A 12,500-nucleotide genomic window follows, 5' to 3' on the forward strand; every position below is an offset into this window, starting at 1 on the left:
CCATTGCTAATAAATTCGTTTTGTTTTCAGCTTTTTATTAATGTCTGCATATTTTACAACTTCTGAAAATGAGAGAGAGAGAGAGAGAGAGAGAGAGAGAGAGAGAGAGAGAGAGAGAGAGAGAGAGAGAGAGAGAGAGGAACAGCTGAGGTATAGAATTTGGTAGATGAAGAATCTGTGATATGATCATTTATGGAATTTGAAAAATTAAACCAAACATAGTAATCAGTCAGTCAGTGAGAGAGAGAGAGAGAGAGAGAGAGAGAGAGAGAGAGAGAGAGAGAGAGAGAGAGAGAGAGAGAGAGGAACAGCTGAGGTATAGAATTTGATAGATGAAGAAACTGTGATAAGATCATTTATGGAATTTTAAAAATGAAACCAAACTTAGTAATCAATCAGTTAGAGAGAGAGAGAGAGAGAGAGAGAGAGAGAGAGAGAGAGAGAGAGAGAGAGAGAGAGAGAGAATGTGTTGGTGTTGAACATCTGGGAAAGTAACTCCTCAAACAGCTGACTTGAACCAGAAATTTTGCCACATAGCTAGCTGCAATTGAGTAATGAACAACAACAACAACAACGTCTCATCATCATCATCATCATCATCATCATCATCTAAGCTACAACCGTAGTTGGAAAAGTAAAATGCTCTAAGCCCAAGGGCTCTAACAGGGAAAATAGCCCAGTGAGGAAAGGAAACAAGGAAACAGATAGAATAGTGTGCCTGAGTGTACCCTCAAGCAAGAGGACTCTAACTTAAGACAGTTGAAAACTGTGGTACAGATGCTATGGCAATACCCAAGAGTTGGGAACAATGGTTTGATTTGTTATTTTACTGTAAAATATAAACATTGGAAAATCAGATTTATTTTAACAATAACATTCATTTAAAATTGATTTCACCACCGAATGAGCCATGCTCCTTCAAGTGAAAGTTACGTTAATTTTTACCTTCGCCAACGAAGTTGGAAGGTTATATTTTACCCCCTGTTTGTGTATGTGTGTGTTTGTGAACAGCTTCCAGGCCACAATTTTAATCGTAGAATAATGAAATTTGCAGGGATTAATTGTTATGCAAAAAGCTGGAAATGATTAAATTTTTGAAGGTCAAGGTCAAAAGTCAAGTCGCGGTCAAACAATATACCCAATTCATGCTATCAGCGAAAAGTTTCGACATCTTTGTCACAGAGACTTCAAACTTGGTTCATATTTGAGTGTATAATAATCCACGCCAATTAATACAAGTTAAAGGCAAAGGTCAAGGCCAAAGGTCAACGTCAAGGTCAAGCAAAATTTCCAGTTCACGTAGTCGACCAAAAGTTTGGAAATTTTTGTCACAGAGACTTCAAACTTGCTTCATAGTTGAATGTATGAAATCCACGACAATTAATACATATTAAAGTCAAAGTCAAAGGTCAAGGTCAAGTAAAAGGTTGAGAAATAATCTGCCACGTCGGAGGTCTGCGCTCTACCGAGTGCCTTTCTAGTTATAGATGCAATATTCCATATCTTCGTGAGAAGACATAGAACTGACCAAAGTGATATAAGGGAGTAACATTTCCCTTTTAAACCCCGTGAAACCCCACGGGAGAACGCTGTACGAGAAAGTGCGACCAGAGTGTGACGGGTGAGTGAAGGCGAAGCAGAACACCTGTGTGATTATAGTCGTTGCTCGAATTGCGGGAGAAATCGTAAAATATTTCTTTGAGGGAAAATAGTTCTTTAGCGAGGTTAGACGTATTTAGATCGAGCGTGGAAAAAGGGAAAGATGGTGGGAGGTTTATGTGTATATATATACACTAGAGTGCGCGACCGGTCAAGAATACTGGCTAAATAAACACACACACAGATTCAACCCTTCCCACCTCCTCACCGTTTCTTCTCGGGGTACCCCCTCTCACCAGGGTATGGCTATTTCTTCTCCCCCCTCCCCAAGGGATAAGGAGAGCTAAGCGTGAACGGGAAGAAATGTGTGTATATATATATATATATATATATATATATATATATATATATATATATATATGTATATATATGTATATATATATACAGTATATATATATTATATATTTATATATTTATATATTTATTATATGTATTATGTATGAATTATATATATATATATATATATATATATATATATATATATACTGTATAGTGTATATGTATATAAAATGTATATATATATATATATATATATATATATATATATATATATATATATATATATAGTATGTACACACATACATGCATATCCAGACACATGCTCTTTATTATATAACGAAGATAGAAAAACATATTCATACATTGATTCCTGTAAAGGTTCAGATTGTTATAACTTCCTCCAATGAAGCAAAGAGATTTAAAATTCACTTTGCTTCAAACCTCCCTGGGGGCGCCGAGAATTTAATTAATTAAGGCAAAGGACTGAATCTAGGGCAAATATACTTCTTGTGCTGGCCTCAGTCAATTATGCACGGAGCGGGTACTCGAATCACGTCTTTAGTGTTCGAACTGATGTTTGTGAAATTAAAGGCAATCCCTTATATTTCCCTGGATGGTTTTTTGATGCTATATAGTTACTGTACTTCCGTCAACGATGTTGGGAGGAGGTTATGTTTTTGCCCCTGTTTGTCCGTTTGTTTGTGAACAGCTTCCTGGGCATAATGGTGTTAGAATAGATTTTAATGAAAAAATGGTGTTAGAATATTTCTTTTAGAAAGAATAGTGTTAGAATATATTTTTTAGAAGGAATACTGTTAAAATATTTGAATAAAATCTGTTAGAATATATTTAGAAAGAATGGTAGAATATTTTTTTGGAAAGAATGGGATTAGAATATTTCTCTAGAATGAATAGTGCTTGTATATTTTTTTTTATTACGAATGGTGTTAGAATAATCTTTTAGAAAGAATAGTGTTAGAATATTTTGGTTTTAGAACGAATGGTAGAATATCTTTTTAAAAGGAAGAACGGTAGGATAATGATTTACAGAAAGAATTGTAGAATATTTTTTATAGAAAAAATGTGGATAGAATATTTTTCCAGAAAGAATAGTGTTAAAAATATTTATCTATAAAGAATGGTGTTGGATTAGTTATAGTACAAAGAATGGGGTTAGAATAATTTTTATAGGAAGAATAGTGTTTGAATTATTTTTAAAGAAAGAATGGTGGAATATTTCCCGAGAAAGAATAGTGGTAAAAATATTCATTTAGGAACAATGATAGAATATTTTTTTTTTGTAGAAAGAATGGTTAGAATAATTTCCATAGAAAAAAATGGTCGAATAATATTTAACTAAGAATGGTTGAATAATTTTTATAGAAATAATAGGGTTAGAATATTTTTCTAGAAAGAATAGGGTTAGAATATTTTTCTAGAAAGAATAGGGTTAGAATATTTTTCTAGAAAGAATAGGGTTAGAATATTTTTCTAGAAAGAATAGGGTTAGAATATTTTTCTAGAAAGAATAGGGTTAGAATATTTTTCTAGAAAGAATAGGGTTAGAATATTTTTCTAGAAAGAATAGGGTTAGAATATTTTTCTAGAAAGAATAGTGTTAGAATATTTTTCTAGAAAGAATAGGGTTAGAATATTTTTCTAGAAAGAATAGGGTTAGAATATTTTTCTAGAAAGAATAGTGTTAAAAATTTTTGTGAAGAATGGTGTTAGAATGTGGTTTTTTATTTTCTTTTTTTTTTCTTTTTAAAGAATGGTTAGAATGATATGTTTCAGAAAGAATGGTATTAGAATAAGCATTCCAAATCCCGAGGAATACTAAGTCCTAATCAGAGATTGCAAGTAATTAGAGGTCGAATGTGCCTTGCAAGTAAATGGCCGGGAAATGAGGTCACTTATGTTGTCTTTACGATGGAAATGCAATTGGAGGTGTTGCTTTCATGTGGCTCCCTTTGGAATAGACCAGGAACGCGGCTCAGGCACAACTTGATATTCTCTCTCTCTCTCTCTCTCTCTCTCTCTCTCTCTCTCTCTCTCTCTCTCTCTCTCTCAAGTGTCTAGATTGGAAGGCATGTTCAAAAGATAGTACATATTTCTTACATAGAGCAAAAGATGGTATTGGATCTCCCCTCTCTCTCTCTCTCTCTCTCTCTCTCTCTCTCTCTCTCTCTCTCTCTCTCTCTCTCTCTCTGCAAGAGGCTGCTATGCAAGAATGGAGGTTTTTTGTCATTCTAGTCTGGAACACAATAATGCAGCTGACGATCCTCAGCTGAACAGTGAATGCATAATATGTATGCTGAGAGAGAGAGAGAGAGAGAGAGAGAGAGAGAGAGAGAGAGAGAGAGAGTTGCTAGTAAGTGATGATAAACAATTTGTGATAATAATTACTAAATTGCTGGAAAGGTATAATTGTATCCACGGGGTAGAAAGACTGCAATTTCGAAGCGAAACCTTCAGGCTGATTGAAAGGAGAAAGTTATTTATTTATTTATCTGTTTGAAGATTGTAAACAATTTCTGGTAAATAGGAAAAGATATAACATAGAGGAAATTGATATAGTTTTGAATTTCTATTATTATTATTATTATTATTATTATTATTATTATTATTATTATTATTATTATTACTTGCTAAGCTACAACACTAGTTGGTAAAGCAGGACGCTCTAAGCCCTTGGCAGGGAAAAATACCCTAGTGAGGAAAGGAAATAAGGAAATAAATAAATATACTACAAGAAAAGAAACGAACATTTAGAATAAAATATTTTAAGAATGGTTACATTATCAATAAATCTTTCATATATAAACTATAAAAACGTCAAAAAAAAGAGGAAGAGAAATAAGATAGAATAATATCCTATATATATACGTATGTATATATATATATGTGTGTATATATATGTATGTATGTATATATATATATATGTATATATATACAGTATGTATGTTTATATATATATATATATATATATATATATATATATATATATATATATATATATATATATATATATTCCAGCAAATGTGTCCCTCTTTTCTTTTTTCATCATTAAGTTTTACTAGGATAACGCTATATCTCAGTGGTTAACAATAGATAAGAATTAGAACCATTAATTAATGTTTTAGGGTTACCGCCCAAAAAACCCGAAATATTCAACGGGAAAAGACTTCATTAGGATTATCATCTTTGATTTTATTCATTTATTTATTTGTTTATCTGTTAACAGGATTACGTCAAAACTTATTGCCTGATTTCCACCAAATTATTAGAACGGATATTTACATTATTATTATTATTATTTTTATTATTATTATTATTATTATTGTACAGTAGATTCATTCTCAGTCAACATATGAAATAGGGAAAACTTGGTCCGTAGACTTCATCAAAAAGTTGACAATCTTCAATGGTGGAGATATGAAATCTCTTGATTGTACTCTGCACTTCCATTTCCTATTTAATTCAAGTTTGTGACTTTCTCCTGCATTTCTCCACTCATATTTCCCTTCATCTATGGTAATCATGATCTGCAGGCCACGCCCATTAATGGTAATCATGGGCTGTTAACCACGCCCATCCTATCACCTTCACTTTCACCGTGGAGGAATCCAGAAGTGTCATTTTCACGGCCGTAAAGATTTCTTGTCTGCCAATAGCTTTCACCATTTCTTTCTCACAAAGGAATATGATTTAGATTTTTAGATCGTGTGATTTGCTGGGTAATAGAATCTTTATTGGTTTTGATGATAATAATAATAATAATAATAATAATAATAATAATAATAATATCAGTGTAATTTATCTCATCATATCTATCGTTTCATAAATTAATCACACGTTCATATATATATATATATATATATATATATATATATATATATATATATATATGAATGTGTGATTAATTTATTAAAAGAAATATGATGAGAGAAAGTGTATTATTATTATTATTATTATTATTATTATTATTATTATTATTATTATTATTATTATTATTATCAATAAAGATTCATCACGGCCATCTCAAATCGTCCACTATTATAACTCTGTTCTAAATTCTTCGCCACCTAATAAAGAAGATAAGTGAGATAAGATAACCTTCACAATCACTAGACAATGGAACAATCGTACAGAGATAAAACACAATGGACAAACGTATCACTGAACACTTTTTAGATATGCACATCCCCCCCCCCCCCCTCCTTTATATCACTTCCACCAAAAATAAAATGAAAAAAGTTGAAAATGAGGCTTTTAAAAAGCAATTTTAAAACTAGAAGGGCACTCAGTAGAGCGCAGACCTCCACTGCGGCAGCTTATTTCTCTACCTTTTGTTCAACATTGACCTTGACCATTGATATTAACATGTATTAATTGTATTAATTGGCGTGGATTTTCATACTCTCAAATTTGAACAAAGTTTGAAGTCTCTGTGACAACGATGTCCAAACTTATGGCTGATTACGTGAATTGGATAATTTGCCTGACCGTGACCTTGACCTTGACCATTAACCTTAACATGTATTAATGGCGTGGATTTTCATGCACTCAAATATGATCAAAGTTGGAAGTGTGTGTGACAACGGTGTTCAAACTAATGGCTGATTACGTGAATTGAACATCTTACTTGGCCATGGCCTTGTCCTTGACATTTGACCTTAACATATATTAATTGGCGTGGATTTTCATTCACTTAAATTTGAACAAAGTTGGAAGTCTCTGTGACAACGATGTCCAAACTTATGGCTGATTACGTGAATTGGATATGTTGCTTGACTGTGACCTTTGACTTTGACCTTGACCTTCCAAAATTTAATCCTTTCTAGATTTTTACATAACAGTTAATCCCTGCAAGTTACATTACTCTACGATTAAAATTGCGGCCAGGAAGCTGTTCAAAAACACACACACATACACAAATTACAAACACACAAACAGGGGCGAAAACATAACCTCCTTCCAACTTCGTTGGCGGAGGTAAAAATGAGACATTAAAAAGCAGTTTTATAACAAGAGATTTTGACCGGTTATCATCTTCTTATCAAGTGAAAGGACTCAGTATAATAAGCTTTTTTTATCCTTCTTAAAAAAAATTCTTTGTTGTTTTTCTGAAAATATTGGATAGACATGAATTTTTTCTTATCTGGTGAAAGGATATTATTATTATTATTATTATTGTTGTTGTTGTTGTTGTTGTTGTTGTTACTACTACTACTACTACTACTACTACTACTACTACTACTAGCAAAGCTACAGCCCTATTTGGAAAAGCAGGAGGCTATAAGCCCAAGGTGTCCAACAAGGAAAGATAGCACAGTGGGGAAAGCTAATAAAGAACCAAATACTTTTCTGGGGAAGTAATGAATAATTAGTATAGAATATTGTAAGAACATTAACAACATTGAAATTAATATTTCAAATACTCAAATATGAACCAAGTTTGAAGTCTCTGTGACAATGATGTCCAAACGTATGGCTGATTAAATTTTGCTTGACCTATACTCTGACCTTTGACCTTTGATCCTTTTCAGATTTTTACATAAAAGTTAATACCTGCCAGTTTCATTTCGATTAGAAATGGCATAGGAAGCTGTTCACGAACAAACACACACTCAATGAAACACACATTCAAGGGCTAAAACATAACCTCCTTTCATCTACGTTGGTGGAAGTAATGAATTTTTTGAAATTCAGCAGCTGAAGACCAGCCATGAGAACAATACTCGAAACAAGGCAAAATTAAAGAATTTAAACACTTCTTCAGTATGTATATATATATATATATATATATATATATATATATATATATATATATATATATATATATATATATATATATATATATATAAATATATATATATACTTGCCGCCCTTGTAACAGTAAACAGACATGTTGGTAATGGTAATTACAGCATATGCGTTCCCGGAAACCGAGTTTTTATGAAACGAGAAAACAAAAAACACGCGTGAGATGATGATACAGCGATGCACGACCTTGAGATGATGAAGATGGAAAGATTTAATATGATTCTGTTATAATATATCTATTTACCAAAGCACTTCCCCTAATATTTGGGGGGGGGGGGCGGGTAGCCGACATCAAACAAAGAAACAAAAGGGGACCTTTCCTCTCTCCGCTTCTTCCAGCCTGACGAATGGTTCAACCGAGTTTGGCTGGAACTGCCAGCGCTCATCCCAGCCTGACGAGGGATTCAGCCTAGTCTGGCTGGTACTGCCAGCGGTCCTCCCAGCCTGATGAGGAGGGATTCAGCCGAGTCTGCCTGGTACTGCCAGCGGTCCTCCCAGCCTGACGAGGAGGGATTCAGTCGAGTCTGGCTGGTACTGCCAGCGTTCCTCCCAGCCTGACGAGGAGGGATTCAGCCGAGTCTGGCTGGTACTGCCAGCGGTCCTCCTAGCCTGACGAGGAGGGATTCAGCCGAGTCTGGCTGGTACTACCAGCGGTCCTCCCAGCCTGACGAAGGGTTTAACCGAGTCTGGCTGGCACTACGAGGGATATGTGATCCGGGTAAAAACTAGCCTTATCTGGTACAGCATCAAGGAGGAAGTTGGGGGATGCTCGAGTCACGGGAGATGAGAAGGAGGAGAAATTAATTCCCTTTCGGGTTGGGGAGAGATTTGAAGGAGTAATCGTGTGGGAATTATAGTTTGATTTGATGGATATATTGGAGTTGGGTTGTTGATTGAGGAGAGAAAGTTTTAAAGTTTAGTGATCCACGGAATTGATGTGATAAAGTCTCTCTCTCTCTCTCTCTCTCTCTCTCTCTCTTGCAAGAGTCCGTGGTCTAAAACAAACAAACAAATCTCTCTATCTCTCTCTCTCTCGCTCTCTCTCTCTCTGAGTGAGGATACCTTAACGTGGTGAAACGGTTTGTGTATCGCCATGATCAGCAAAGCTGTACTAGTCAGGGCCACCCATACTTGTTTGGTTTGCTGAGAGCGATCAGACTAAAGTCTCCCACCATCACCAACACGAAATGGCCGATGGGGTGATGAAAACTGTCCAAGCCCCAGAGATGAGTAAGGACATTTCTGAGGCTTTTGTCCTGCAATGGACTAGAAATGGCTGCATTTGTTGTTGTTTCAAGGTTTAAAGGTGTAAAAGCCACTCATGAATGGCAGGGACAAGGGACAATGACATTCCGCTATCAAGCAGGACAATGCAACAGAGACTGATCACATAGGCCTATACTTGGGATCAGCGCCCAAACCCCCTCTACACCCAAGCTAGGACCAAGGAGGGCCAGTCAATGGCTGCGATGACTCAACAGATAGGACTATAGGCTCCACCAAACACCCAATCCTTAACTCACTAGGATAGCGAGGGTGCATCGACCAAAGGAACTAACGAGTTTGAGCGGGACTCGAACCCCAGTCTGGCGATCACCAGACAAGGACGTTACCAACTGGCCATCATAACCATATATATATATATATATATATATATATATATATATATATATGTGTGTGTGTGTGTGTGTGTGTGTGTGTGTTACTCTCCAATTCGATTCCTCGTGGTTGAAGAGGGCAGGAACGATATCTTATCAATTACTTTCATATCCTGTATGTCCCCACAGACATGAAAAAAGATGATTTATATACCGGGTTCTCTGTGGATTGATGAGAATCACAGCGGGGTTAGATAAAAAGATGGAAAAAAAAAATACGTCGAGGTTGATAAGCACTTTTCAGATTCTTACCATCACATTATAACTATATATATAACGGGGCATTTTCTTCTTCTTCTTCTTCTTTCCCACCATTATTCTTACATTAAAGGGTCGGTTGCTTGATGCCATTTCTAGTAGCATCAGGCAAGTATTTCGTCCAAAGCACTTTTAGGATTCTTACCGTCACATCATACCTATAATCAACAAGGCATTTTCATCTTCTTCTTCTTCTTCTTCTTCTTCTTCTTCTTCTTCTTCTATTAACGTGCTTTTTCCCATTTGTATGGGGTAAGCACGGTTGTCTTCTTTAAAGGACTTTGCTTTGGCTTTGGGATAGACCGTAGTCCCGATCGACTGCCCTGTCTGACATTGCTTAGGCCTTGTAACAACCATTCGTAATATAGTGATCTGCATGTTTGTTTGTTTGTGCAATGTGTTGTTTTATACCTCCACCAACGAAATTGGAGGGAGGTTATGTTTTACCATTGTGTGTGTTTGTGAACAGCTTCCTGGTCAAAACTTTAATCGTAGAGTAATGAAACTAGCTGGGATTAACTGTTATGTAAAAAACTGGAAATTTTTTAATTTTGGAAGGTCAAGGTCACGGTCAAGCAAAATGTCCAATTCACGTAATCAGCCATAAGTTTGGACATCGTTGTCACAGAGACTTCAAACTTGGTTCATATTTGAGTGTATAAAAATCCACGCCAAGTAATACATGTTAGGGTCAACGTCAAGGTTGAGCAAAAGGTCGAGAAATAAGCTCCCGCGGAGGAGGTCTGCACTCTATTGGGTGCCCCTCTAGTTGTAAATACTTACTCGACACTTCGAAATCACAATACCTTCCATTTGTCTGAGTGTGTCGCCTTCCTCGTCTAGACTCTTATTACATTTTTTTTTTTTTTTTTTACTGACCATTAGTAGGTCATCAGAAACATTTGGTGCATTGTGGGTAAGTGAAACTAATCATAAGATATCTTTTATTATTCATTACTTCTCATGTATGGTTTATTTATATCCTTATTTCCTTTCCTCACTGGTCTATTTTTCCTGATGGAGCATTTGTGTTTGTAGCATCATGCTTTTCCAAGTAGGGTTGTAGCTTAGCTATTAATAATAATGATAATAATAATAATAATAATAATAATAAAGATTATGGTGATAATAATAATGATAATAATAATAATAATGATAATAATAATAATAAAGATGATGATGATGATGATAATGATAGTAAACAACAACAACAATAATAATAATAATGATAATAATAATAATAATAAAAATAATAATACTAAACAAAATCCTCTTAATAAGCTCAAGAATTTCCGTCATACATAAATGCTGTGAATTATAATTGCAATCTCTCTTCACGCCATCAGCGATATTTACTTTTATCGTTAATAAAAATTACATAAAATCCTAACTTTTAATTATTTTTACTTTGCGCAACGGACAAAATCATTAGAAATTCATCATTCTTTTAGTTTACGCAGCTTACAGAATCATTTGAAAGAGATTATTTTTCAGTTTGCTGTAATGAGTTTGAATATTATCGGAGAAAAATGATTTGGAAAGAAATCTAGGTCGTTTGCATATGAAGGGTTCGAGATTTAATGTTTTTTATTTTTTTATTTTAATTATGTCCATAATTGGATGTAAGTAAATTAGACTAATTATAGAAATGATTAAGCAGTATGTGTAGTTTATCAATGCATCACTTCGGTGTATTGATATCTGAAGAATTTATTTTATACCAATGAAATAAAGTAAATTCATATATTACTTTTACTTTTGCTTTAAGGGCTGCTTTCTTTTCGTTATTTTCTTCTTAGAGGCCCTTCTCATTTGCCATTCCTTCCTTTTTCAGTATTTATTTCTCCATCCGCCCTTTTATTTGCTTTTTTCATCCTTTATTTTTTCCCGATTGCCTTTTCTTCCACCCTTTTCATTTTGCCTATTCCCCGGACGCCTTTCTCATTTGCTTTTTTTCATCATTTTCTTTTCCTTTTTCTTTTCTCAAGGACGCCCTTCTCATCTTCCACCTATTTCCTTTTACCTATTTTTAAGAAGCCATTCTCATTTCCTTTTTCTTCCTTCGAACTCCTTTTTTATTTTCCTTTTACCTATTCCAAGGACGCCCTTCTCATGTGCTCTTCCTTTCCCCGAGTTCACTTCTCATCGGCCTTTTCTTCCATTCTTTTCCTAATTAATTTTTCCTCGTCCTTTCGTCCTTTTTCCTTATTTATTTCCCCCAGACGCCATCCTAGTCTGCTTTTTCTTCCATCCTCTTTCTAATTATTTTTTCCTTGACGTCCTTCTCATCTTTTCTTCCATCCTCTTTCTAATTATTTTTTCCTGAACGTCCTTCTCATCTGCTTTTTTCTTCCATCCTCTTTCTAATTATTTTTTCCTGAACGTCCTTCTCATCTGCTTTTTCTTCCATCCTCTTTCTAATTATTTTTTCCTGAACGTCCTTCTCATCTGCTTTTTCTTCCATCCTCTTTCTAATTATTTTTTCCTGAACGTCCTTCTCATCTGCTTTTTCTTCCATCCTCTTTCTAATTATTTTTTCCTGAACGTCCTTCTCATCTGCTTTTTCTTCCATCCTCTTTCTAATTATTTTTTCCTGGACGCCATTCTTTTCTCTTTCTTCCATCTTTCCAATTATTTTTTTCCTAGAGGTCCTTCTCATCTGCGTTTTCTAGCATCCTTTCTCTAATTATTTTTTTCTTGGACGCCATTCTCATCTCTTCTTTTCAATCCATTTCCTAATTATATTTTTCCTGGACGTCCTTCTCATCTGTTTTTTCTTCCATACTCTTTCTAATAATTTTTTCCTGGACGCCATTCTCA

Source organism: Palaemon carinicauda, chromosome 3 (genome assembly GCF_036898095.1).
Source record: "Palaemon carinicauda isolate YSFRI2023 chromosome 3, ASM3689809v2, whole genome shotgun sequence".
Classification (NCBI taxonomy): domain Eukaryota; kingdom Metazoa; phylum Arthropoda; class Malacostraca; order Decapoda; family Palaemonidae; genus Palaemon; species Palaemon carinicauda.